Here is a 24,616-nt window from a genome sequence, read left to right as displayed (position 1 = left end):
GCGGCCCCCCAGACCCACTGCGGGACCTGACCAGATGAGCCCCCCGGATCCTGTCTCTGCCAGCGCCCGGCACCGGCTGCTGCGGAGGAAGCTGCCGGAAGCCTGAGGAGCGATGTGGGAAAAATGACCCTGCCTCCCCGCCCGGCCCCCGAGGCCCCGTCCCACGCTCCAGAGCCTGCCCAGGGCATGGCGTCCGCAGGCAGTGACGCCCACTGGGGAGAGGCTGCCCAGCCTTGGCATGCACAGGCCACAGGAATGCAGGGCGGGAGGGACCTTGGGAGGCCAGTGACCCCGGAGCAGCCTTGACAGGGCGTTGTCTGAAACAGGCCACCCTTGTGAATGCCGGAGCCCTGTGCAGCCCAAGCACCTGCACCACCCGCTCTGCAGGGGGGCTGTGCTCAGGGCTGGGGGGCAGGAACAGGGCAGGGAGGCTGTGGGAGAACAGGCGGAAGGGGGAGCGGTGCAGCCGCCAGAGCTGGGGGCCGACGGGGGCAGGGGACTGGGCTGCCTGGGCCGAGAGGTGGAGAGCGGCTGGGGTGGGGGCGGGGGCTGCTTGGCATGCGCAGCACGGGCACTGCTTGATTTGGGACACGCATGCTGGGATCTAGTGCCCACGGACGGCCCTGGCCTGAGACGGGCCCCACAGCCTCCCTGGGCCGAGTGGGGAGTTTCTCTGGACTCCCAGGCTGTCACTTCTGGTCCGACCTTACAGGACACGGAGAGCAGCTGATGCCGGCTCCTTTCCAGCAGCCCCGAGCGTGGCTGCAGGCTAGTCGCAGGTTCTCCCCCACCCCGTCCCCCACACTCCCCCGTGCTGCCGTGGTCTGTTCTCGACGGACCCTGGCAGCTTTTCCATCCTCCCTCAGTGCTCAGGGCTCTGACCCTCTCTCGTGTGTGTCACTCCCCCGTTAGTCTCCCTCCCACCCAGAGCTGGACGCAGGGCTCCAGCTGAAGCCCCAGCAGTGCTGGGCAGGGCGGGGCAGCCAGCTCCCCCGTCTTGCCTACAGCGAGCCCCCCCCCCCCCGAGTCCTAGTCGCCTTTCGCACAGCTGCCCTCTGCTGGGGCGGGATCCGTTCCCACGCCCTGTGCCCTGCGGCGGCCGCGAGCCAGCAGGGCCAGTCTGCAGTTGTGGGGCCCGTTCGGCTCGGTCGGGCGCTTTGCTCTCGTCTGCGAGGAATTTCAGTCCAGCCCTGCCCTCCACAGCGCCTCCGGGACAGGGTCACGCCGCAATTAATGAAAATAGCAGCTGGTCCCAGAGCCAGGACTGGCCCCCGCACTCCCTCCGCAGCCGAGGGCGAAGCGCTGGCACTCGGCACGGGTTCCCTCCTCCGGCCGACGCCAGGGACGCTCCTTGTAGCCCACACTGCACTAGTGTGCACGTAGGACTGGGCCCAAAGCCCTGGAAAATCCAGACCCCGCTGCCGGTGGCGCTGGAGCTATTTTAGGGGGGTGCTGAGTTCCACTCCCCCATTCGCACGGCTCTGCCCCGGGCTGGCGTTCCCCAGGGTTGCCAACTCTCCTGGCCCAGACACTGCTGAAATGGCATCCGGCAGGCTGGGCCAGGAGAGCCGGCAACCTAGCCACAGCTGGAGGTGGCCTCAGAGCCCGGGTGGCAGCGGGACCCTGAGCAGCAGCGGGGCCTCCAGGCATGGTGGGCTGGACCCCAGGGCCGAGGGGCTGCGAGCCCGTGGGATGGCAGAACCCCAGGGGACGGCAGCAGGGCTGGCCCCTGGGCATGGCGAAGCTGGGTGCAAAACCTGGGGATGCTGCAGCACCTGCCCCCCACTCCCCCACACCGACTTCCAGTGCCTATGTCAGCGGCTTCCCCCCCCACTAGGCCAGGAGCCCCGAGGTGCTGACTCTCCCTTGCTGGGGGATTCCACGCTTATTGCTCAATAATCTGTTCCAGCATCTTCCAGGGATGGGAGTCAGGCTGCTGGGTCCAGACTCCCCCTTCCAAAGGCAAGCTCTGCCTTTGCCCTTCTCCAGCCAGCCGGGCCTCACCTCTCCTCCAGCCCAGTGAGTCGCTAACGGTTCTGAGGTTGCCTTCGGTACCGGCAGATGAATTTCATGAGACCTGGCCGACTAACGTGGCTAAATATTCCTCCCTTGCGTCTTCAGCACTGAGCTCCCATCCCTCACCACGCAGAGGCCCTGCGCTTTCCTTCATCCTCTTCTGCTTTCTAACGTCCTTAACGAGTCTCTTCTCAGCACCTTTATCTTCCTCTCTGGGGTGGCGCATGCAGTGCCCGGGGCTCGCCACGCAGCAAAGCTAGGCTGGTGGACCTACAGCCGCCCAGGGGTTCAAAGCGCTGTTGTGCGTGCCACTCTCCTCCTGGTGCTGGTGCACACCCTCGCCCGCGCCTGCTGGGATTGAGGAGGGCATGCTGAGAGATGAGTGCGGGGCCCTGGCAGTCCTGGGTGACAGCCCCTGCTGTGAGCCCCATGCCCCTCAATGTCACAGAGCCCATCCACCTCGATTTCACACGGCTCTTGTCTCTGTCCCAGCAGCGAGTCTTTGTCTGCACTTGAAAGCTGGAAGAGCAGAGGTGGCTGCGTGGTCACAGCAAGGGCGCCGGGCGAGGCCTGGCACCTTACAGCTGAAATTTGCTACACTTGGGGGTGTCATGCCCCTGAGCCAGTACCAGTGGCAGTGTAGACTTAGAGGAGCCATGGCAGCAGCCTGCTGGGAGGAGGCAGCCAGGAACAGGGGAGGGGGGTGGGGAGCAAAACCATCCTGCTTTTCTCATGCCTTCCTTTCTTGGGACCCCTGAAATCTAAGATGTCAGGATCACTTGCACTCAGGGTTGTTTCTGTTTGAAACTTGTTAAGTTCTTGGCCACAACAACGTCTTGCGGCAATGAGTCCCCCAGTTTAAGCACACGTTGCGCGAGACAGCGTTTCCTTTCATTGGTTTTGGTTTTCTTTCTCACCTTTTCATCTCAACAAATGCCTCTTTGTTCCTGTGTTACGCCATGGGAAGGAGAACAGAAACCCCTGCGCCCGAGCAGCCAGACCCATTACAGACTCTCCTCACGCATCCTCGGAGTCCATCCCTTGCTGAGTTAACCCAGCAAGGTATCCCTTCTCTTCCCGGGTATCCCATCCCTTCTCTTCCCAGGTATCCCATCCCTTCTCTTCCCAGGTATCCCATCCCTTCTCTTCCCTGGTATCCCATCCCTTCTCTTCCCAGGTATCCCATCCCTTCTCTTCCCGGGTATCCCGTCCCTTCTCTTCCCAGGTATCCCATCCCTTCTCTTCCCAGGTATCCCGTCCCTTCTCTTCCCAGGTATCCCATCCCTTCTCTTCCCAGGAAACTGCTGCTCATTCCCCTCATCCCTCTTCTGGCTCGGCCCTTTGGGCGCTGTGGTAACCAGCTCCGTTCTGGGCACTGATTGACATCACGACTTAGAAAATGCTCTGCAATATTCACTGTCCGTCCCTTCCTCAGCCTCCCGGCGCACTTGCAATTTTGGTTGCACAGCACATGGAGCAGGCGTCTCCATGGTGCTGTCCACAAGGGCTCCCTTGTCCTGAGCTGGGGTGGTTCATTTGGACCCTCGGTGGCGCAGGTACGAGTAGTTTATCCCCCCTGCCATGTGCGCAGCCTGGTCCCACGCTAGGGCTCCTCTCTGAAGTTCCCTCCAGTGTTCTCTGGTCCCAACTCCCCTAAATCACTGTCTGTGTTGGGCAGATTCCCCCTCCCCTGCCCCTCACTGCTCACCGTCCTTCCCCCCATCGTTAGGGGTCTCGCTTACAGACAACCCCCAACCTGAATCCATTTCTTTCCGGTAACCATGCTACACAGCTACATCACAAGCATCCAGGAGCCCAGCCTTGTAATCAGCTGCGGTGCCAACTCTGCCCACATATCTATACAAGCAAATGTATCCCTGGACCCAACCACATCAGCCACCAAATCAGAGGCTCATTTAACATCCACTAATGTGATCTATGCCATCAAATGCCAGCAGTGCCCCACTGCAATGTACATTGGACAAACTGGACAGTCCCTCCAGGAAAGAAAGAATGGACACAAATCAGATATCCGGAAAGGGAACAAACAAAAACCTGTTGGTAACCACTTTAACCTCCCTGGACACTCATTAAGGGATCTCCAAGTGGCTGTCTTGCTACAGACCAATTTCACAAGCCAAATACACAGAGAAGGCTGGAACTCCACTTCATTCACAAGTTTAACTCTCGTGCAGATGGTTTAAATTGCGATATTGGATGGCTGCAACAATATCAACTAACCGAACAATGAAGGTACCAATGGTTCTGGATGTCTGCACAGAATCTGGTGTTAGTGCTCTTCCTCTCCAAGTGCAAACTCATGGTTCTTATCGGCCTCTTTTAACTATCTAGTCTTTAAGGTACGAATAGACTATTTGTTACAGACTGGCTCTGCTTTCCCTTTGAAATGCACTGCCTCTCCCCTCCCCCCCATCCCCCATTTATTCTTGGTTCTGGACAGTGCTTTTTTTGTAAGAAAAAAGGTGACGGTACTCCAGGGTCAAAGCTGTTGAGCAAAAAGAAGAAAAAACAAACAAACCCACACCAGGGGCCGAAATGCGGTCGCGGACTCTTTAAGAGCTTCTGTTGGGAGCCAAGCAGCGGTGAATATAGGGCAGGGCCAGCGGGGCAGCTGCCCCGGGCCCCGCACTTCAATAGGCCCAGCACTAGCGCCGGGGCAGACTAGCCCAGCGGGATACCGGGAATTTCCCAGTGGGCCGTCCACCGAAGGGCCAGCTGGCGGCTGCTGGAGGAGGAGGGGGATTGTGACGGGGCACCACAGCCCCACACTTTAAATTCCCCGGCGCCGGCCAGTACTGGCCATGTGGGGCCAAGGGAACACATGCGTGGTGTGCTGAAATGCCCCGCAACAGCTGAGAGGGGAGACGGCCAGGCATGGTGTGACGTCACGGGCCGGGACTTTAAAACTGCACGGCCCAGCATGGCACCACTTGGTTCGGCACGTGGTCTGGAGCCTGGGCCGGGGTCATGGCCGCCCTGCAAACTGGAAGGCAGAAGGTGGATGGAGAGGAAGGGGCTTGTGCTGAGGGGAGGGGGCAGGTCAGGAGAAGAAAGGGGAAGGCACCAAGGGACAGAGTGGAGGAGAGAGACAAATGCCAGGGGGCCAAGTGGAGACAATGAGGAAAAGGGCAGGAGGGGAGGTGTCAGTGGAAGGGGGGACAGGGTGATGCTGTGAGAGGAGAGGGTAAGGGCATTGGGAGCTAAAGGAGGGAGGGGGAGGTGCTGGGAGAAGGCTTGAAAGAAGGGGTCAGCATGAGGAAGGTGGGGATGGAGCAAGGCATGTGTGAGGGCACAGAGGGGCATGAGGGAAATGGGGGCAGAGGGTGGTGAGGGGGTGGGCATCAGGGAAAAAGAGGGCAAAGGGCGCAGGCGGGGAGGGAAGGAGGAGGCACCAGGAGGGTGCAGGGGAAAGGGAAGGGGCAGGTGCCAGGGGATTCGGGGGGTGAAGCAGAAGGGCAGACACCTGCAGGGGAGGGACCAGCACCAGAGGAGAGAGGCAGGGCAGGTGCAGAGGGAGGTGTTAGGAGAGGGGATGAGGAGGGGTAGCTCACATGATCAGAGTGTGGCTACTGGAGGAGTGGGCACAGGGGAGATGCCTTTTTTCTATTTTTTCTCCAAAGGGGGCCCCGTGAAATTGTGCTGCCCTGGGCCCCACAAAACTCTCATCCGCCCCTGGAGCCAAGCCACCCCAGGAAACAGGAAATAGGTGCCAGTACGCCAGAGGGGAATCCCATTCAATCATTCAGTTCAAGTAAGATGGGAAAATAGGTGCCAGCAGGCCATCGCGGGGTGAGCGGCACTGGTTCTGGACATCCAGCACTCCGGTCTTCCGAAGAAGTGGGCTGAGCCCACAAAAGCTCATGATCCCATCTCCATGTTTTGTTAGTCTGTCAAGTGCCACCAGACCATCTATACGCTGGTAGTCTCTGAGGTGCCACAGGACTACTTGTTGCTCTCTGGCCTAGTTGGCTGAAGCCCCTGCAATCCGGTTCCCAGTTTAACCCCTTCCTGCTTGCACTGTAAGCGGGGGTGGGGGCAGGTGAGCTGTGTTGGTGGCCAGCAGCAGCCTGGAGGTGTGAGCTGCCTTTCTGACTTTGTGCAGGCAGGAAGGGACAAGCTGCTTCCAGCCTCAGGGCGGGGGGGCGGGGGATGAGCTCTGCAGACACAGGCCAGGCCACCCACCCCCTCCCGGCCTCTGTGGCTGGAAGCAGCTTCTGTCCCATTCCTCCCACACAGCGTAGAGAGCCGCTGCGGGCACATCCGGTATGACAGAAATCTGGGGAGGGCACGTGACCCCGCATGCCCCCATATTGCCGTGGGGCAGGTCTGTCTGGGGCTCCATCGGGCAGGGAGCCTGGCATCACGTCAGCACCGCCCCAGGGAGAGGGGTGCGTCGATTCTCCCCGCGTGAACCCTAAAGCCTGAGAGGTCGGAAGGGAACCAAAATCACCAACTTCGCAGAGTCTTTTGCCAGGGGCTCGGTCCCCGTGGTGGCGATTTGCGTGTCTGCGCGGCAGCGCTTGGGTTGCTGTTGAACGTGCCTGCACACAAGTCATGTTACCAGTGTCCCATAGGGAAACATGGCCAGCTTCGGAGCGGCCGACAGACTTGCCGGGCCCCCAGACAAGATGGGGGCAAGCTCTACACCCCTAGAATGGGGTGAAAGGGGCAGGGCTGTGGCTAGTGTCCCCAGCTGGCCCCCCGGTGCTGCCCAGCACGTGCCCCCCAGGGCTCTGGCCGTGATGTAGGGCCCAGGGCTCCAGCCACTGCTGCTGGGAGTCCTGGGCCCTTTCAAATCACCAGGCCCCGGGGAAGCAACCCTCTTTGGCTGCCTCAGCGCGGGCCTGGTCACACTGCCCCCCCTTTCCACGTCAGACACCTAGAGCTAGTGCAGAACCGGGAGCTGTTTGCCTCCTGCCGTGATGGAAACGCCCCAGTTCAGCCGAGGCTTTGTCCACACTTCTAAAAGCCAGGCACAGCTGCGGCAGCACGCTGAGGCGGCCCTGTGGTCACTGGCCAACACTGGTGCAAGCTCTCCCGGCGCTTGAGGCAAACTACATCCCTGAGAGGAGGAGCTAACAGCTCTGGGAGCCTGTTTACACTGGTGCTTTGCAGGGCGGCAACTTGCTGAGCTTGGGGGCAGGCAGTTCACGTCCCTGAGCCAGATAGTTGCAGTGCAGCAAGTAAGCCCTGCTTTTGTTTCCTGCCTTTGAGCTGGTTTTTAATCAGTGACACTATTTTGTGTCTCACACCACGATGACTAAGGGCTTGTCTACACTGGCACATTTTGCCCCCCAAATCTGCCATTTGGTGACAAAACAATGAGAGTGTTTACACTGCAATGCAACTTTTGTCAGGAAAAACACCCAATTTTGGTGACAAAAAACTCCACCTCTGTCGACAAGGAGCCAGTGTGGACTCTGCTGTTTGTTCTATTGAGAGAACTGGCTTCTGTCAGTATCCTACATCTGTGATGGCTCTGCTCAGTGTTTTGTGATCTCTGCTGCCCTGCAGGCAGGTGTCCCTCCCCTTTCAAAGCTCAGGGAAGTGTCTGACAGCTGAGTGAGCTGCTCCATTTGGGGAACAAACAAAGAGCAAATCGTTGGGATGCTCCTGTTCTGGATTAGGAACATAGCGACAGGCAGGCTGCTGCTGCGGAGGGAGGGCTGGAGAGGCTGCTGTGCTGCTTTGACATCCCTCTGACGGAGAGACCCCAAAGCTATGAGGGAATCCCAGGCAATGCAGGGATCAGCTCTGCCTTCCCCTGACCCAGCCCTGTGGGATGCTCACCCACAAGGCTTTGCTCTGTCTGTCAGCAGGGTGCTAGCAAAGTGGCCATGAAACGTGGACAATGGGAAGCAGAAAAACTGGTCGGACGGTTTTGCACTTTTGGCAACTTTTGCATGTTAACGGCACTTGTTCCCAAACCTCCCCAGTGCAGACGCAGCCTGAGCGTCTACCGCAGCTGAACGAGATTTCTTTGGAAGTATAAAGAAACTACGTCCCCTGGTTCTTCTTCACCGGCGATGGCGAGCAGCCCTCTTGTCCAGCCCCCCACTGAGGCAGGGCCATGCCAACCTAACACTTTTCTGACTGGAGTCCACACAAGCAGCCCTTAAAACCTCCTGCCATGGGGCCCTGCAGCCTGCTGCAGTCCCTGAGCCAATGTGAGTTTCACCCATTTCCTCATCTCCAGGCTTACGCCCCTTGGCAGCAGACCTGATCAGCTCCCTCCTTTCTTTTTGTCATCCCAGCAAGGACTCTCCTGCCCCGGCCCCAGGCATTCCCCAGTCTCCGGCTTTGCTGTTCACTGCTTGTGGCTGCAGACAGACATTTCTTGGGGTATTTTTCACCAGATGCCTCTTTTCGTTTAACCCGGCTGAGTTTACAGACGTCGCCTCTGCGCTGCTATCTGCTCCTGCTCCAGCTCAGGTGTAATCGGCACCTCACCCTTAACTGGCCACCCAGAGCCCACTGTGTTCTCTACAGCCGTAAGAGCTGTCTCTGAGCAGGGAGCTCCTCAGCCCTTCCGCCAGCTCTTCGGTCACACCCCAGCCTGGTCCCTTACACGGGATGAGCCCACCCCTCTGCAGAGGCTCTCCCCTCCAAATGCTGCCTAGCGCCCTGTTCGTCCCGCCAGTGGGAGACTTGGGGCCAGCAGTCCTGTGGGGCCAGGTCTCCTTCAGTTCAGCAGCTCCCACCACTGGGCTCAGGGGTCCCCGCGTTGCATGCACCAGGCACTTCAGGGCCAGAGCTGCACTGAGCGCCTTTGCGCCGCACGCTGCTCACCTCCCGGAGTCGAGCTTGGCCTCCTAGAGCCAAAGCACCTGCTCTGAAGCCTCGGTCGGAGCCCTTACGCAACACCCATTTGCCGGTCAGAGCGTGGCTGCTTGCTGAATTGTTCTTGTGCCGTTCCAGCCCTGGCAGGCAGCCAGTGTCCCAACCCCACCCATGGCCCCTGACCCCCAGCACAGCCCCACACAGCGCGAGGACACTTACCGGGATGCACAGGTCTCCTCTGCCAACACCTCCACACACTGGCTCTGTCAGCACCGCTGGCTGCCAACGGCTTAGCTCCTCCCCCAGCCCTTACTGAGCCTTACATGAGCCTCCTGACTTCCAGTTTCCAGTGCCTAGGACCATGCCCAGAAGCCTGGAGCCTGCCCATAATAAAACACCAGGTTTACAGGCAGAGCTTTATTGCTGTTCTGTAGCTGCTCCACAGCAATTCCAGGGTAAAGTTCAAAACCAGCCAGGAGCTTCCACTCTGTTCCAACTCCTTGTGCACTCACTGCCTGCCACCTTCTCACTAGATCTGGGGACTTTCACCCCAGGAGACCAGTTTGGCTGGCAGGCTCTGACTTCCTGGAAGTCAGTGACCCAGCAGTATGCGTGGAACTGCCTGCAGCATGGTGCACGTTGATTTCCCCAACGGTTGCCACTTACTCCAAAGTGAACAGCACCTGGCCAGGTCCAAAGCTGTTTGAAATTGGCATTTTGGCCACAACGCACCAGACAGCGAGGCTCAAGCAGGCAGGATGGTTTTATTGCGATGGCTTCTGTGAAACTAACCAACCTTCCCGGTGATATTTACCAGCCAAGACACGTAGTGAATTAACCGTACACAAAAGTGAAAGTGAGAGTGAGGCCACGAAAATACAAAAACAAACAGTGAGAAGGGCAGGGAGTTTTCATTCCAATCACCCCCATTCTGGAGTCAGAGTGTGAGGGCAACCAAGGCCACGCTATTTAAACAGATCATGTTCTCTTAGGGCTCCAGGTTTTGTTTGGTGCTTTACCGCAAGCTCACTTCCTGCTCCTGTTGCTTCAGAGCTTCACAAAGGAAAAGGGCAGGAGCTGAATGTGGTGCTCTGGGAGAGAAACTCTGCAGACTACAGGCGTGCTGCCTGCAATCATCATTCCTGATTAGCACCAGATCAGGGGCTTTTGTGAGAACGCCACACTGCTCAGATTTTCTGGGAAGAGAGACGGAGGGGACATCACCTGGTCTTGGCCTAGGGCTCCTACCAGGCAGCTGGGGCTGGCCTGCAGCAGAGGGGCTGTGCAGTGGCAGAGATCAGGGTGTGCAGTTCAGTCATTTACAACAGAGGACAAGGCCTGGTGCAACTACCACCAAGCAAATTTGAGCCTGGGATTTCAGGAGCTTGGTGCAGGAACCGCTGCGGCTTGAGCTATGAAGCCAGTTGATGCGCAGCTTAGGGTGTAGAGCTCCCTTGTTCTTAGCTCACTGTAAGGGGTCTACGTGCCACTGCACAGGACAGTGAACCCTAGTAGGTGTGTGGGTTACACCGGCACAGCGAGACACACCAAAGAACAGAACCGCTGAGCCCAGTGTAACCCGCACGCCTGCTGGGCATGGGGCCCAGTCCTGTGGTGCGGCACTGAGCCCACTTACAGCGAGGGAGACTGAGTCAGTTCGACAGCCCTAGCTGAGAGCCAGCCAGCTTGGAGCTCCAGCTGTAGTGTAGAGCCTCGTGCACTGAGGCCCCAGTTTGGGCCTGCTCACAGGCGCTATAGCAACGCAAGTCCTGTCCGCTGAGGTGACTGGGCCCATAGCAGGGCTTTCTCACGCTCCTGACTGCTGGCAAACTGTTTCCATGTCAATCTGGCCCAAGTTTCCTTCTTCTTACCAGGCCTGGCCAGCGACTGGGAGGTGCCAGCCCTGGCACGGGAGCCAGACCCTTGCTAGAAGCGACAGCAGGCTGTGTGGCTGTGGCACCAGGTGTTAGATGCCAGGTACTAACCTGCCCGTCCCCCAGCTGCATAGTCAGTAGCAGCGTAGCCATAGCGACCAAGATCACCCCAGTGGAGAGTCAAATTCCATTGTGCTAGACACCTGGAACTGGGGTCAGCCACCTCCCATGCACCCCCTCAGCCTGCCTCAGTTTCCCTTCCTGGACAGTATAAATAAAACTTCCCTTGATGTTTTTTAACAACAATGCCCTTCCGCGAGTTGATAATAAGAGTCACAAACCCCAGCCCTGGTCTATTCCTTCACAACACCAGGTTTCCCATCCTCAGTGGTGGGCAATCTGGTGTCCACAGACTGCATGTGGCCCAGTGCCTGTGCAGCTCTACCTGTGGCCTGCAAACCTCCGGCTGTCACCTGCCCCCGCACATCTCTTAGCACTGGGACTTCCCGTGCCTCCCAGTACAGCGCCACACGAGCATAGCCCAGGCCCAGCCTGCTGACACGCCAGACACCCAGCCAGGCGGAGGCAGGATCCAGGGCCCCATTCACAGACCCACAGAAGCTGCCTCAAAGGGCCTCACGCCTCAGAGTAGCCGGCCCCTGGGGCTGGCCCAGACAACGGCAAGCAGGACTGAGTCACTCTGTGTGGGGCAGGCTGTTACCGCTCCCCTGCTGCTACTCCGGTGTTGCCCCCGAGCCCTGCGTCTACTCCTTTGCCGGCAGCCCCACGGCACACTCCTCCCCTTGGCCGGGAACATGCTGCTCAGCTCCACACGGCTCTGAGGAAGCACGAGAGCCAGCCCCCTCCGCCCCGGCAGTCTGGGGTAGGAGCTGCTGAGCAGTGACCTGGGCTGGACCGGAACCCCTCAGCCTCAGTGGGCCTCCGCGTGCCACAGGCATCGGCGGTGCGTTGGCTAGCCTGTCGCTGCGCTGCCTGGGGCAGCCTCCAGACAGTCTGTGCAAAGGGCCTGGGAAGGCCTTTGGAGCAATTGTCACTGTAACTCGAAACTGAAAGCTGTGGCAAGTTCTGGGTCCCACCTGCTTAGCTGGTTCTGCGGGGCCTGGCACAGAACCAAGCCAGCGCTGTAGTGTGGGGCCGTGCAAACAGGCAGCAGCGAGAACAAACGCCTTGCAGCTGGGACCTCACGGGCTGCCCTGGGCTGGGTTCCGCTGCGGCTGGTAGAGCCCGTACAGACTCCGCCAGGCTCCTGCTGCCAGTGCCGTGCCAGTGGCAGGAGCAGGGTCCCTGAGGGCAGTGCAGCGCCCCGGACCCAGGAGCTGCTCAGCACGCTGGGGCGCCACGTATTTCTGACACCACTAGGAAACGCTGCCACGGTGAATTTGGACGGCACCGCTGCGACCTGCTGCCATAGCTCCTAGGGGCCACGTTTAAACAACAGGCCCGTTGGCTTTTGCAGCCTCAGGTTTGTTTGGTCCGCCGGGAGAGTCCGACCCGCAGGCTGCGGCTGTGCTGGGGATGGTGCCCACAGAAAGCCCTAGAGAGGCGCCAGTGTGCACTTGCGCACTGCCGGGGGTCGGCCATTCCTCTCACGCCTCTTGAGCCGCATTGGCCCCTGCGAGGCGAGGCTGGGCTAACGGGACTGGGCCTCTGAGGCTGGCGAGAGCCTCCCCCTCTCCCCCTCCGGCCCTAGGCAGAGCCCATGGCTTGTGGGGCCGGGGGCACGGCAGGGGAGGTTGTAATGTTGCTGAGCAGCTTGGTGACTTCTGGAGGCTCCGGGTGCAAATGACCTCAAGGGACTAAGCATCTGGGGCCAGATTCTGCTCTCCTTTGCATGGGCACAAAGCGGGAGCAGAGCCAGTGCGTGTGCTCCAGGCCAGTACCACTGGCCCCCTGCCACCCGCCAAGGTCCTCACTAAGGCAGTAGACAAAGCTGGGAAGAGGCTGGGCTAGGCTGCCCCCTTCTCCCAGCCTCCCCAGCAGATGCAGGCCTCTCCCCTGCAGTGTGTTCTCCCTCCCTCCCATGCGGAGGCCAAGCAGCAGCGACAGCCCAACATCCTGGGGCCTCCCACATCAGCTGGCGCTGCCTGGCCAGGGCAGAGAGAAAACCAGCTTTGGGGAGTCAGGTGCTGGCCAGGGCTCGCCCCACGATCTTGTTCAGCCTCTCAGGAAAGCAGGGTCTGACCTGCTGAGTGACAAACCTGCCGGGCAAGCAGGCTTGTCTATGTGGCTGCATGTGGCCATTCCAGTATCTGCCACTTGCGGGACTCTGGCTCCCTGCCAGCCTGGGTCATTCCCTCCGCCCACCTCCTGCACAGCCCATGGAGCATTGCCAGCAGACCCAGAGATGTCCTCATTCCCCTTTATTCGGCTCTGGTGAGGCCACATCTGGAGTAGTGTGTCCAGTTCTGGGCCCCCCACTACAAAAAGGATGTGGACGCATTGGAGAGGGTCCAGTGGAGGGCAACCAAAATGATTAGGGGGCTGGAGCATATGACCTATGAGGAGAGGCTGAGGGATTTGGGTCTGTTTAGTCTGCAGAAGAGAAGAGTGAGGGGGGATTTGATAGCAGCCTTCAACTTCCTGAAGGGAGGTTCCAAAGAGGATGGAGAGAGGCTGTTCTCAGTGATGACATATGGCAGAACAAGGAGCAATGGTCTCCAGTTGTGGTGGGAGAGGTCCAGGTTGGATATTAGGAAAAACTATTTCACTAGGAGGGTGGTGAAGCACTGGAATGGATTCCCTAGGGAAGTAGTGGAGTCTCCATCCCTAGAGGTGTTTAAGTCTCGGCTTGACAAAGCCCTGGCTGGGTTGATTTAGTTGGGATTGGTCCTGCCTTGGGTAGGGGGCTGGACTTGATGATCTTCTGAGGTCTCTTCCAGCTCTATGGTTCTATGGTTCTATGAGGCAGATCAGAGAGAAGCCACGCATGAGCACCCATCCCTGGGCGGCGCAGGCAAACCAGGCCTGTGTCTCAGGGCCTGAGAACCCCGCTAAGGGCGCACTGAGCACTGCCCCTTGTAAGTCAGCCAGAGCAGCTGGTGTACAAGCCCTGGGCCAAGCCCTGCTCATCCCGGGGATACAACTGAAGGCAGCAACTAGCCCCACCAGTTTCATGGCCTTCCACCAGCACAGCGCTGCAGCCACATCAACCTCTTCCCACGCCCGCGGAGCTGCCGTGCACTGGCCCATGGGGCAGAGGTTGGGGCTCCAGGCAACGAGCCCCTGCACCCATTTCAGAGCCTGTTCTGGGGTCACCACCAGCGTCCACTGTTACCAGCCATCCCCTTGCATTCCGCTCCGCTGCTGCCGCCTGCAGAACCCGGGGGACAGTCACAGCCCCCTTAGCTGGCTGCCAAGGCCCAGGGCCCCTGGCCGCTCAGCTCCAGCGCTGGGAGCGCAGCAGAAGCGACTGAGGCGCTGCAGGGCCAGCGGGGCAGCCAAGATTACAAAAGCGAAATGTTTATGGGTTGGCGGAGAGAAGCCTCTGGAGACATGATAAACAGCCAGCAAGTATTTGAAGGTTGCAGCGCTGAGGGATTAGCTCCCACTCAGGGCTCCAGGCTGAAATTAAGCAAAGGAAAATGTAGGCTTGATATCAGGAGGCTGCTATCACTGTGGATTTGGAGAGGGGGCTTTCATAACGACGGCTGGCAGGGAGCGCGGCATTGGGAATAACCCTGAACAAGCCTGTGAAAAGAGGGGCCAGACCGCACCCCAGCGGAACATCGTGGAGTCTGGATTTGGTTCCAGATCCAAACTACGCGCTCGGGTCCCTCTTTCATTCATCGACAGCTAGACAGATGCAGTGAGCTCGCATGAGACTAGCCCCCCCACCGTCCAAGCAGGCTGCTCCCAGCCCAGTCATTCAGAAGATAACATCCCCGGCTCGGACAGAAGGACCCTTCTGATACCCAGCCAGGCGGCGCTCAGAGAGACAGAATTCCTGTGGATGTGTTACCTTTTCCCTAAAAGGGATCTTTAGAGCTGATGGGGAAGAGATACCGTGCAGGGGACGTGTACACGCACAGGCTGTGTCTACACTGGCATGAATTTCCGGAAATGCTTAAAACGGAATACTATTCCGTTTTCAGTTTTTCCGGAAAAGGAGCGTCTACATTGGCAGGCTGCTTTTCCGGAAAAGCCTTTTGTCCGGAAAAGCGTCTGTGGCCAATGTAGACGCGCTTTTCCGGAAAAGAGCCCCGATCACCATTTTCGCAATCCAGGCTTTTTTCCGGAAAAGACTACTGGGCTGTCTACACTGGCCCTTTTCCGGAACAGTGTTCCAGAATAAGGACTTATGCCCGAGCGGGAGCAGAATAGTTTTTCCGGAATAGCGGCTGATTTTGTACAGTAGAGCATCGTTGCTTTTCCAGAAATTCAAGGGCCAGTGTAGACAGCTCGCAGCTTATTCCGGAAAAGCAGCTGATTTGATTCAAGTGGCCCAGTGTAGACACAGCCACAGAGACACACACACACACATGGACACACACAGAGACACACACACACACACACACGGACACACACACGGGGACACACACAGGGACACACACACACGGGGACACACACACACATGGACACACACAGGGACACACACACACGGGGACACACACACACACACATGGACACACACAGGGACACACACACACGGGGACATAAACACACACACATGGACACACACAGGGACACACACACACGGGGACACACACACACACACGGACACACACAGGGACACACACACACGGGGACATAAACACACACACATGGACACACACAGGGACACACACACACGGGGACACACACACACACACGGACACACACAGGGACACACACACATGGACACACACACACGGGGACACACACACACGGGGACGGACACACACACAGACATTTGGTCCTGACTGAGCTCAGACAGACTTGGTTTCTATCTGACCCCCCCCCCCACACACACATCTGTTGCTCATTCTGAGCCGGGTGACAGTAACAGTGCCTGTAACTCGCAACTAGAGTTTCTTTCGAATGAAGCCCTTTTTCTGCTGGGAAGCGCTGTGCCACGCCGCTCTTTCCCACGTACCTTTGGCAGTGCTCGGTCCTGAGGAGGTCCCCGGGAAGGAGGGATACGGAGCCACAGGCGAGAGGAGCTCCCACTTGGCCGGCTGCTGTAGAAGAACCTCTCTCTCAGTGGACGGAAACAGAGATGCAGGGCGGGGGTGGGGGTGGGGGTGACTGTGGAGAGGGGAGGAGAGACAGATCAAGAGAGCCTGTTTTGGCTCCTTCCCCTGAAAGACACAGACAGGGTCAGGGATCAGTGATGGCTGGGAGGTGCAAATTGGGAACAAAACGGGGAGGCGCATAGCAAGGCTCAGTCGCGCCCCTGGGGCTGTTTCGGGGCCTGGTGGTGACATGCCACAGCCTACAGGAAACAGGAAACAGGACCCCTGGGCAGACCCTAGTGAGGGGGCCCCAGGGACGAGGGGCGAGGAAATGACTCAGAAGGGCACCGTGTTGCAAGTGTCACAGAACCATACGGAATCGGCTGTCGGCTGAGTGAGCGGGCTCCTGAAGCACAACAGGGGGTGGGATGGGAGCAGGGTGGGCCCCATAGCCAGGAAAGCCTCGTCCTGCAGACCGGGAGGCAGGCATTTCCTCTTCCACCTCCCATCCCCACCCCATGCAACTGGGGAAGCCATTAACAAATCCAGGAATGAAGGGATAGCAAGTGCGGCACTTCCAAAGCCCCAGGGATCTCAGAGCGCGTACCCACGGCTGAGCCTCCCCCTCCACGGATTAGGGATGTATCATTAAACCCATTGGCAGGGGGGAAACTGAGGCACGGAGCAGCTGCGGGCCTGATTTGGCAATTCTTGAGAAAGGATCGTTCTGATGATTAAAGGCTGCAGAATTGGGCCCCGGGGACTTGTCTGAAGTTACAAAGTGAGCCACTGGCAGAGCTGAGAACAGAGCCCAAGGGTGCTGATTCCTGGTCTCGAAGCCCCAAGCACCAGGAAATGCTGCCGAGTTGCACACGAATGAGCCAGGGCCAGCCCCTGCTTGCACGGAAGTTAAGGAGAGTTTGGCCAGTGACTTCAGCTGGTTGAGAAATGCGATTGGCTCTGTGATTCATTACCCGGAGGAGAGGGGTCATTCTGTATAGGGAGCTGCAGGCCTGGGACTTGCAGTGACCTCTGGATTCCGCACCCATGGAGAAGAGGCAGGTTCCGGGTGGCTTGGAGTCTGTGTTCCCGGGATCATCTGGCTGGCTCAAATGCCCGGAGTAATACTGCAGCTGGCTGGGAAGCGGGACACAGCGTGTTTGCCCAATGCTACCTTTATCAGCCAGAAACTCCTCCAGCTGTTGTCTGAGCTGGTGCCTGGCACCCTGACTTTCCCAGGCAGTGAAGGTGCCAGCCCCAGTCTCCCAGGCTAGGCAGAGACGGCTCGGTCAGGGTTCGGGTTACACACTGAGAGGGGAGCTGGAGCGAGAAGGGTAAAGCCTGTCCGGGATGCAAAGCCCTTCAAGCCGGAGGCTGTGGCAGCCACCCCCCCATCCCCTCTGGCTCCAGCAGCTCTGAGGAGCAGGCTCGCAGGTCGGGCCACAGGCTGTCAGTTGGAGAGAACGAGCCTGCGAGTCGCACGGTGCGGGCTGGGCTGCAGGGCTGTATTCTCAGCACCCTGGCTTGGGCAGGCGTCTCCCCAGCGCATCCCCTGCCGGTGCATGGCACAGCGTTCACTCTGCTTTGCACCTGGCACCCCACGCGCCCGCCACGCTTCCATGGCAGGGGTAGCTGGAACTGTTCCAAGCGGCCATGTCTGGGGGCAGGGGCCCCAACATGTGTGTCCATACACAAAACCCACAGTACACATGTGCATGTCTGCACACCAAGCACACACCCACCCAACCACACACACACACTACCCCACCCAATCACACATCCCCATGCCCACCAGACATGCACACCACACGCCACACACCACACACCCCTAGCACACACAGACCACTCCTAGTCCACCACCCATATCCACACCCATGAGACACACACACCACCCCGACACACTGTGCCAACATCCATCCGTCCCCATACTCCATCCACTATACACCAGAAACCCCCCCTATTTCTCCACACACACTCCCCAGCATCCACACTATACATCTACACACACACACCATATACACCCCACACACACAAACTAGCTGTGGGTGTATCTTTGTTTCAGTGGTTATAGAAATTCATGGCCTGTCTGTACCCAAAGCTTGTAACAAAAAGGAATTAACTGAGTTTTACAAACATGCTGTAAATGAACCATGTCACTCCTCCTGCTCTTATAGATGGTGTCACAGCTTGTCTGCAGGAGGAGCTACATTGCCCTGCTGGCATACCCAGGATGTGGGCAGTCTGACCTAGTGGTCAGAGGAGGAGTCGGGTTGGGTCAGATGCCAGGAGATCCAAATCCACAACAGGCCAGAGGACAGACCACAAGGCAGGCAGGGTCAGGCAGCAGGACCAGATATTGCAGGGGAGCACAGCTGCATGGACAGCTTCCTGTGCTCAGTCTAAATACAAGTGGAGACTCATCAGGACCCAGAGCTCTGCCAGCCAGATCCCAGGACGGAGTCCTCTGTCAAGCTGAGTTTCTAGTTCTGGCCTCATAGTGAGGGACTCGCTGCTGGTGGGTTGGTGCCCACTGGCACCGGAGTGCCGCACAGAGCAGGGTCAGAGGCGCCGTCTGCAGGAGCAAACCTGCCCGAGCAAGAGAAGGACGGATCCGACAGCTTGGCTGTGCTGACCCTGGGCTAGGTTGGGTGTGGGTGTTACACCCCTGAGCACCATAGCTGTGTCCTGCTAAGTTCCACGTGCAGTGCCTGGAGACACACAAGGAGGTTCACTGATCTGCCCCAGGTTACCCAGCAAACTAGGGAGAGAGCCCAGCTCTTCAGGGTCACATTGCCGGGCATCAGCCACAACCCACAGCCTAAGCTCCCCGGTCTAGATGGCTGGGTGGACAAGGGAAGAGGAACAACCAGCTAGGCAGACAGCTGGGGAGGCTGGCTAGAATACCCTGGACTGAAGGTGGCTGGCCAGCGTGAGAGAGGTGGACGGATGGCTTGGTTACATTGCATTGCATCTGCTCTCACTCTCGTGTCTTTTGGTTCAGAACTTGGAAAAAGCTACTAGAGGGGAAGCTGTTCTAGATTTGATCTGACAACTAGGGAGGAACTGGTTGAGAATTTGAAAGCAGAAGGCGGCTTGGGTGAAAGTGACCATGGAAGGGTAGAATTCTTGAGTCTAGGGAATGGTAGGAGGGAGAAGAGCAACAGAAAGCCAAGAAGGCAGACTTTAGCCAATAGGGAGTTGGTAGATAAGATCCCAAGAGAAGCAAGTCTAAGGAGAAAAACAATTGAAGAGAGTTGGCAGTTTTTAAAAGAGACATTTTTAAGGGCACAAGAGCAAACTATCCCACTGTGTAGGGGAGGAAGTACAGCAAGAGGCCACCAGGAGATCCTGAATGATCTAAAAATCAAAAATGAGTCCTACAAAAAGTGGAAACTAGGTCAAATAATAAAGGGTGAATATAAACAAATAGCAGAAGTATATAGGGACAAAATTAGAAAGGCCAAAGCACAAAACAAGCTCAATATAGCCAGACATATAGGGCAACAAGAAGACATTCTACAAATACATTAGAAGCAAGGCAGACCAAGACAGGGTAGGACTGTTACTCAATGAAGGGGAAAAATAATAACAAAAAATGTGGATATGGCAGAAGTGCTTAATGACTTCTATGTTTCGGTTTTTACCAAGAAGATCAGTAGCGATTGATTGGATGCCTATCATAGTGAATGCCAGTGAAAATGAGATAGGATCAGAAACCAAACTAGGGAAAACACAAGTTACAAATGACGTAGACAAGTTATATGTCTTCAAGTCACCAGGGCCTGATGAAATGCATCCTAGGGGCTGACTGAGGAGATTTCTGAGCCATTAGCTATCATCTTTGAAAAGTCATGGAATACAGGAGAGAAAGGGTAAATATAGAGCCCATCTATAAAAGGGGAATAAGGACAACCTTCCGGGCCACGACAGATAATGGAGCAAATAATGAATCAGTTTGCAAAGCTCTGGAAGATAATAAGGTGATAAGTAACAGTCAACATGGATTTGTCAAGAACAAATTGTGTCAAACTAACCTGATAGCTTTCTTTGGCAGGGTAACACACCTTGTGGATGGGGGGATGCTATGGACGTGCTGTATCTTGACTTAAGTAAAGCTTTTGGTACTTTCTCACGAGATCGTCTCATAAACAAACTAGAGAAATGCAATCTAGATGGAGCTACCATAATGTGGGCACATAACTGGTTGGAAAGCCATTGCCAGAGAGAAGTTAGCAATGGCCATAGCTAGTGGCATAGCAATGGCTGGAAGGTCTAATGAGTGGGGTCCCGCAGGGACCAATTCTGGGTCCGGTTCTGTTCAGTGCCTTTGTCGCTGATGCAGATAATGGCATCGAGAGTACACTTATCAAGTCTGTGGATGACGCCAAGCTGGGAGGGCTTGCAAGTGCTTTGTAGGATAGAATGAATTCAAAATGATCTGGACAAACTGGAGAAATGATCCGAGGTAAACAGGATGAAATTCAATAAGGACAAATGCAAAGCGCAACAAAAATGATTAAAGGTCTAGAAAACATGAGCTATGCGGGAAAATTGAAGGAATTGGGTTTCTTTAGTCTGGAAAAGAGACGTCTGAGAGGGAACATGATAGCTTTCAAGTGCATAAAAGGGTGTTACAAGGAGGAGAGCGACAAATTGTTCGCATTAACCTCTGAGGACAGGACAAGAAGCAATGGACTTAAACTGCAGCAAGGGAGGTTTAAGTTGGACATTAGGAAAAACTCCCTGCCTGTCAGGATGGTGAAACAGTGGGATAAATTGCCCAGGAGAGTTGTGGAATCTTCATCATTGGAGGTTTCTAAGAGCAGGTTAGACAGACACCTGCGAGGGCTGGGCTAAATGGTGCTTGGTCCTGCCATGACTGGGCTTGATGACCTCTCGAGGTTCCATCAAGTCCTCTGATTCTCTGGTTTACAAGCAAAAGGCCTTCACTATAACCTTCCCTCCTGACACCCCCCCAATCTTTCATCTCCTGAAATCTCCATTGAGCAGCACTTGCATCCTGCGCTGGGTTACTCACTTGTTTTCGATGTGGGGAATTCCATTGCGGGGGAGAGGGGGGGTCCATCCCTAGCACTGTTCAGCTCCAGCTCCCTGCGTGAGTGATACATGGATGACGCTGTCAGCTGGAGCTGCCGGTAGGTCACTGTGCTGGAAAGCCCCAAGCCAGGCTGAGCAGGAAATGCACAGAGCATTGGACAACATGTCCAGGGGCTGTCCCATAGCCAGGACAAAGCTCCCTTTCTACGCCATGCACTGTCAGGTCCAAGCGGCACTGAAGAACAGCAGCAAAGCCCAGTGCCAAGGGCACCTGGGACCAGGACTGTGGCTGCTTCCTGCCACTCCAAGATGGGCAGCACTTCCCCGGAGAGAGGGGGTTATAAACATGGCTTTCCCAAGGCAGCCGAGCTCTCTCATCCCACCAGCCAGCCTCCCCAGAGAGGACAGAACCAGGCTCGCCCCAGCAATGACAGGTCAACAGTCCCCACTCATGGCTCTGCCAGCCAGGACTCCCAGATCAGACCAAGCCACCCCTGGTGGCTGCTGTCACTGCACATGGAGACATGCAGCCAAGGGCTTGTGGGATGCACATGGGGGCTTTCCCCTCTGAGGCAGCCCAAGCTCACAGCCCCCTGCGGTCACCACACTGCGGTGGGTGCATAACCACTTGCGTAACCATTCCCAGAGAGCAGTTGTCAATGGTTCACAGGGCACAACGAGTGGGATCTCACAGGGATCAGCCCTGGGACTGGGTCTGTTCAATAGCTTCATCACTGATGCAGATGACAGCTCAGAGAGTGCGCTTATAAAGTCTGTGGACGATGCCAAGCTGGGAGGGGCTGCAAGCACGTTGGAGGACAGGGTCATAATTCAAACTGATCTGGAGAAACTGGAGAACAGGTCTCAGGTAATTAGGATGAAATTCAATAAGGACACATGCAAAGTACTCCACTTAGGGCACTTCTAGACTTGCTTTCACTTTCAAAAGAAGATATGCAAATTTGCATGTCTTCTTCTGATTGCATTTTCAAAAGAGGTTCTTTCGAAAAAGAAAGTCGTCTAGACGCGGTTCTTTCGAGGAAAAAAACCCTTTTTTGAAAGAACTGTGTAAACCTCATTTTTTTGGGAAGAATGGTTCTTTTGAAAAAGTTTTTTTTCTCGGAAGAACCACATCTAGATGACTTTCTTTTTCGAAAGCACCTCTTTCAAAAAAGAGATCAGAAGAAGATATGCAAATTTACACCGAATTTGCATACCTTCTTTCTAAAGTGAAAGCAAGTCTAGACATACCCTTAGGGTATGTCTACACTACCACCCTAGTTTGAACTAGGGTGGTTAATGTAGGCAACCGAAATTACAAATGAAGCCCGGGATTTGAATTTCCTGGGCTTCATTTGCATCTTGCCGGGCGCTGCCATTTTTAAATCCCCGCTAGTTTGGACTCCGTGCCCATGGCTACACACGGCATGGAGTAGGTAGTTCGGACTAGGCTTCCTAACGTGGAAGCCTAATCCGAACTACCTACTCCGTGCCGCGTGTAGCTTTGTGTCTAGACTACAGAGTTTTGTCGACAAAAGTGGACTTTTGTCAACAAAACTATACCTGCGTCTACACTACCGCTGAGTTCTGTCGACATAACATCGACAGAACTCAGCAGTTTTGTCGATGCTGGTAAACCTCATTTTACGAGGCATAACACCTTCTGTCAACAGAGTTCTGTCGACAGAAAGTGTTATTGCATGTAGGGTTATGTCTAGACTACAGGGTTTTGTCGACAAAGCAAGCTGCTTTGTCGACAGAACTGAATGTAGTCTAGACGCTCTTTGTCGACAGAAGTTTTGTCTACAGTATCTGTCGACAAAACTTCTGTCGACAAAACCCTGTAGTCTAGACGTACCCATAGTGGATCATGAGCTAAATTGGAGTCAACAGTGTGACACTGTTGCAAAAAAAGCAAACATAATTCTGGGTTGCATTAACAGGAGAGTTGTAAGCTAGACATGGCAATAATTCTTACACTCTAATTTGTGTTGATTACGCCTCAACTGGGGGACTGTGATCAGTTCTGAGCACCAAATTTCAGGAAAGATGGGGCCCAGTTGGCAAAGAGCAACAAAAAGCCTGGAAAATATGCAGGAAGAATTAGAAGTCCTGGCCCAGTCAAAGAACTATGATTTGATTGGAATAATGGAGACTTGGTGGGATGACTCTGGAGTGCTGTCATGGAAGGGTATAAACTGTTCAGGAAGGACAGGCCGGGGAGTAAAGGAGGAGGAGTTGCATTGCTAGCTTACATAGGTAAGAGAGCAGTATGGTTGCTCAGAGTTCCAGTACAAATCTGGAGAAAAGCCTGTTGATAGCCTTTGAGTTAAGTTTAGCGGCAGGAGCTACAGGGCTGATGTTGTGGTTGGTGTCTGCTACAGACCTCCAGATCAGGAGGATGAGGTAGACGAGGCTTTCTTCAGAAAATTAACAGAAGCTTCAAGATCATGGGCTCTGGTTCACATGGGGGACTTTAATCCCCTTGACATCTGCTGGGAAACCAGTAGAGCAGCACACAGACAATTCAGGAAGTTTTTGGAGAATGTTGGGGACAACTTCCTGGTACAAGTGCTCAGCTTGACCTGCTGCTCAGAAACAGGGAGGAATGAGTAGGGTAAGTAGATACGGGTGGCAACCTGGGGTGGTCAAGTTCAGGATCCTGACCAAAGGAAGAAAGGAGAGCAAGAAAATACAGATCTTGGACTTCGGAAAAGCAGCCTTTGACTCCCTTAGGGAATTGATGGGCAGGATTCCCTGGGAGGCTAACATGAGGGGAAAAGGAACCCAGGAGAGCTGGCAGTATTTTAAAGACTTATTGAAAGCACAGGAACAAACCATCCCGATGCACGGTAAGAAAAGCAAATATGGCCGGCGACCAGTTTGGCTTAACAGTGAAATCCTTGGTGAGCTTAAACACAACAAGGAAGCTCACAAGCCGTGGAAACTTGGACAGATGACTAGGGAGGAGCATTAATATATTGCTGGAGCATGCAGGGGCATGCAGGAAGGCCAAAGTGCAATTGGATTTGCATCGGGCAAGGGATGTGAAGGATAACAAGAAAGGTTTCTACAGGCATGTTAGCAATAAGAGGATGGTTAGGGAGGGTGTGGGGCCCTTACTGGATGAGGGAGGTAACCTAGTGACAGATGATGTGGGAAAAGCTGAAGTACTCAATTTTTTTGCCTCTGTGTTCACAGACAAAGTCAGCTCCCAGACTGCTGCACTAAGCAACACAGTATGGGAAGGAGGTGGGCAGCCCTCAGTGGAGAAAGAACAGGTTAAGAACTGTTTAGAAAAGTCAGACATATACACAGAGGTGGAAAGTAACTAAGTAGAAATACTTCCTTACACTACTCAAGTACATTTTTTCGGTATTTGTTCTTTACTCAAGTTATTTATTTTACTTGAGTAAAATAATTATTTACTTTAAAAATAATTTACTTTTACTCAAGTAGGTTTTTTTTAGAAAATATTGTACTTTTTACTCCACTACAATTTCTGGAAGTGCTTAGTTACTCACGACGTTTAGCACCGCACTGACAGTTGTGCAAGCCAGCATTCTGATTTGCTAAAACACAGCCACATGCGCATGGGTGCCATTTAGAGAGGCCTAGGTACCCCTGGATTTCATACTTGAGGTCTGCTTAAAGCTGCATGCCCTGGCTCCAAAGGCAGCGCTTAACTGCAACAGA

At 55.6% G+C, this 24,616-nt stretch overlaps 1 protein-coding gene across 1 annotated transcript in view; it reads right to left on the bottom strand.

Annotated features, from left to right (window-relative positions):
• The window catches only part of TBXA2R (thromboxane A2 receptor), a 57,476-nt gene extending 41,342 nt beyond the window's left edge, over positions 1 to 16,134 (bottom strand). The window contains exon 1 of the mRNA XM_075903287.2: positions 15,784 to 16,134. The gene's annotated coding sequence lies outside the window, so the exon portion shown is untranslated. The remainder of the gene's footprint in view (positions 1 to 15,783) is intronic.
• Positions 16,135 to 24,616: the final 8,482 nt, after the last annotated feature.

This window comes from Pelodiscus sinensis, chromosome 32 (assembly GCF_052426305.1).
Source record: "Pelodiscus sinensis isolate ZL-2025 chromosome 32, ASM5242630v1, whole genome shotgun sequence".
In the NCBI taxonomy this organism is placed as follows: Eukaryota; Metazoa; Chordata; order Testudines; family Trionychidae; genus Pelodiscus; species Pelodiscus sinensis.
This window is presented reverse-complemented; position numbering and strand designations above follow the sequence as displayed.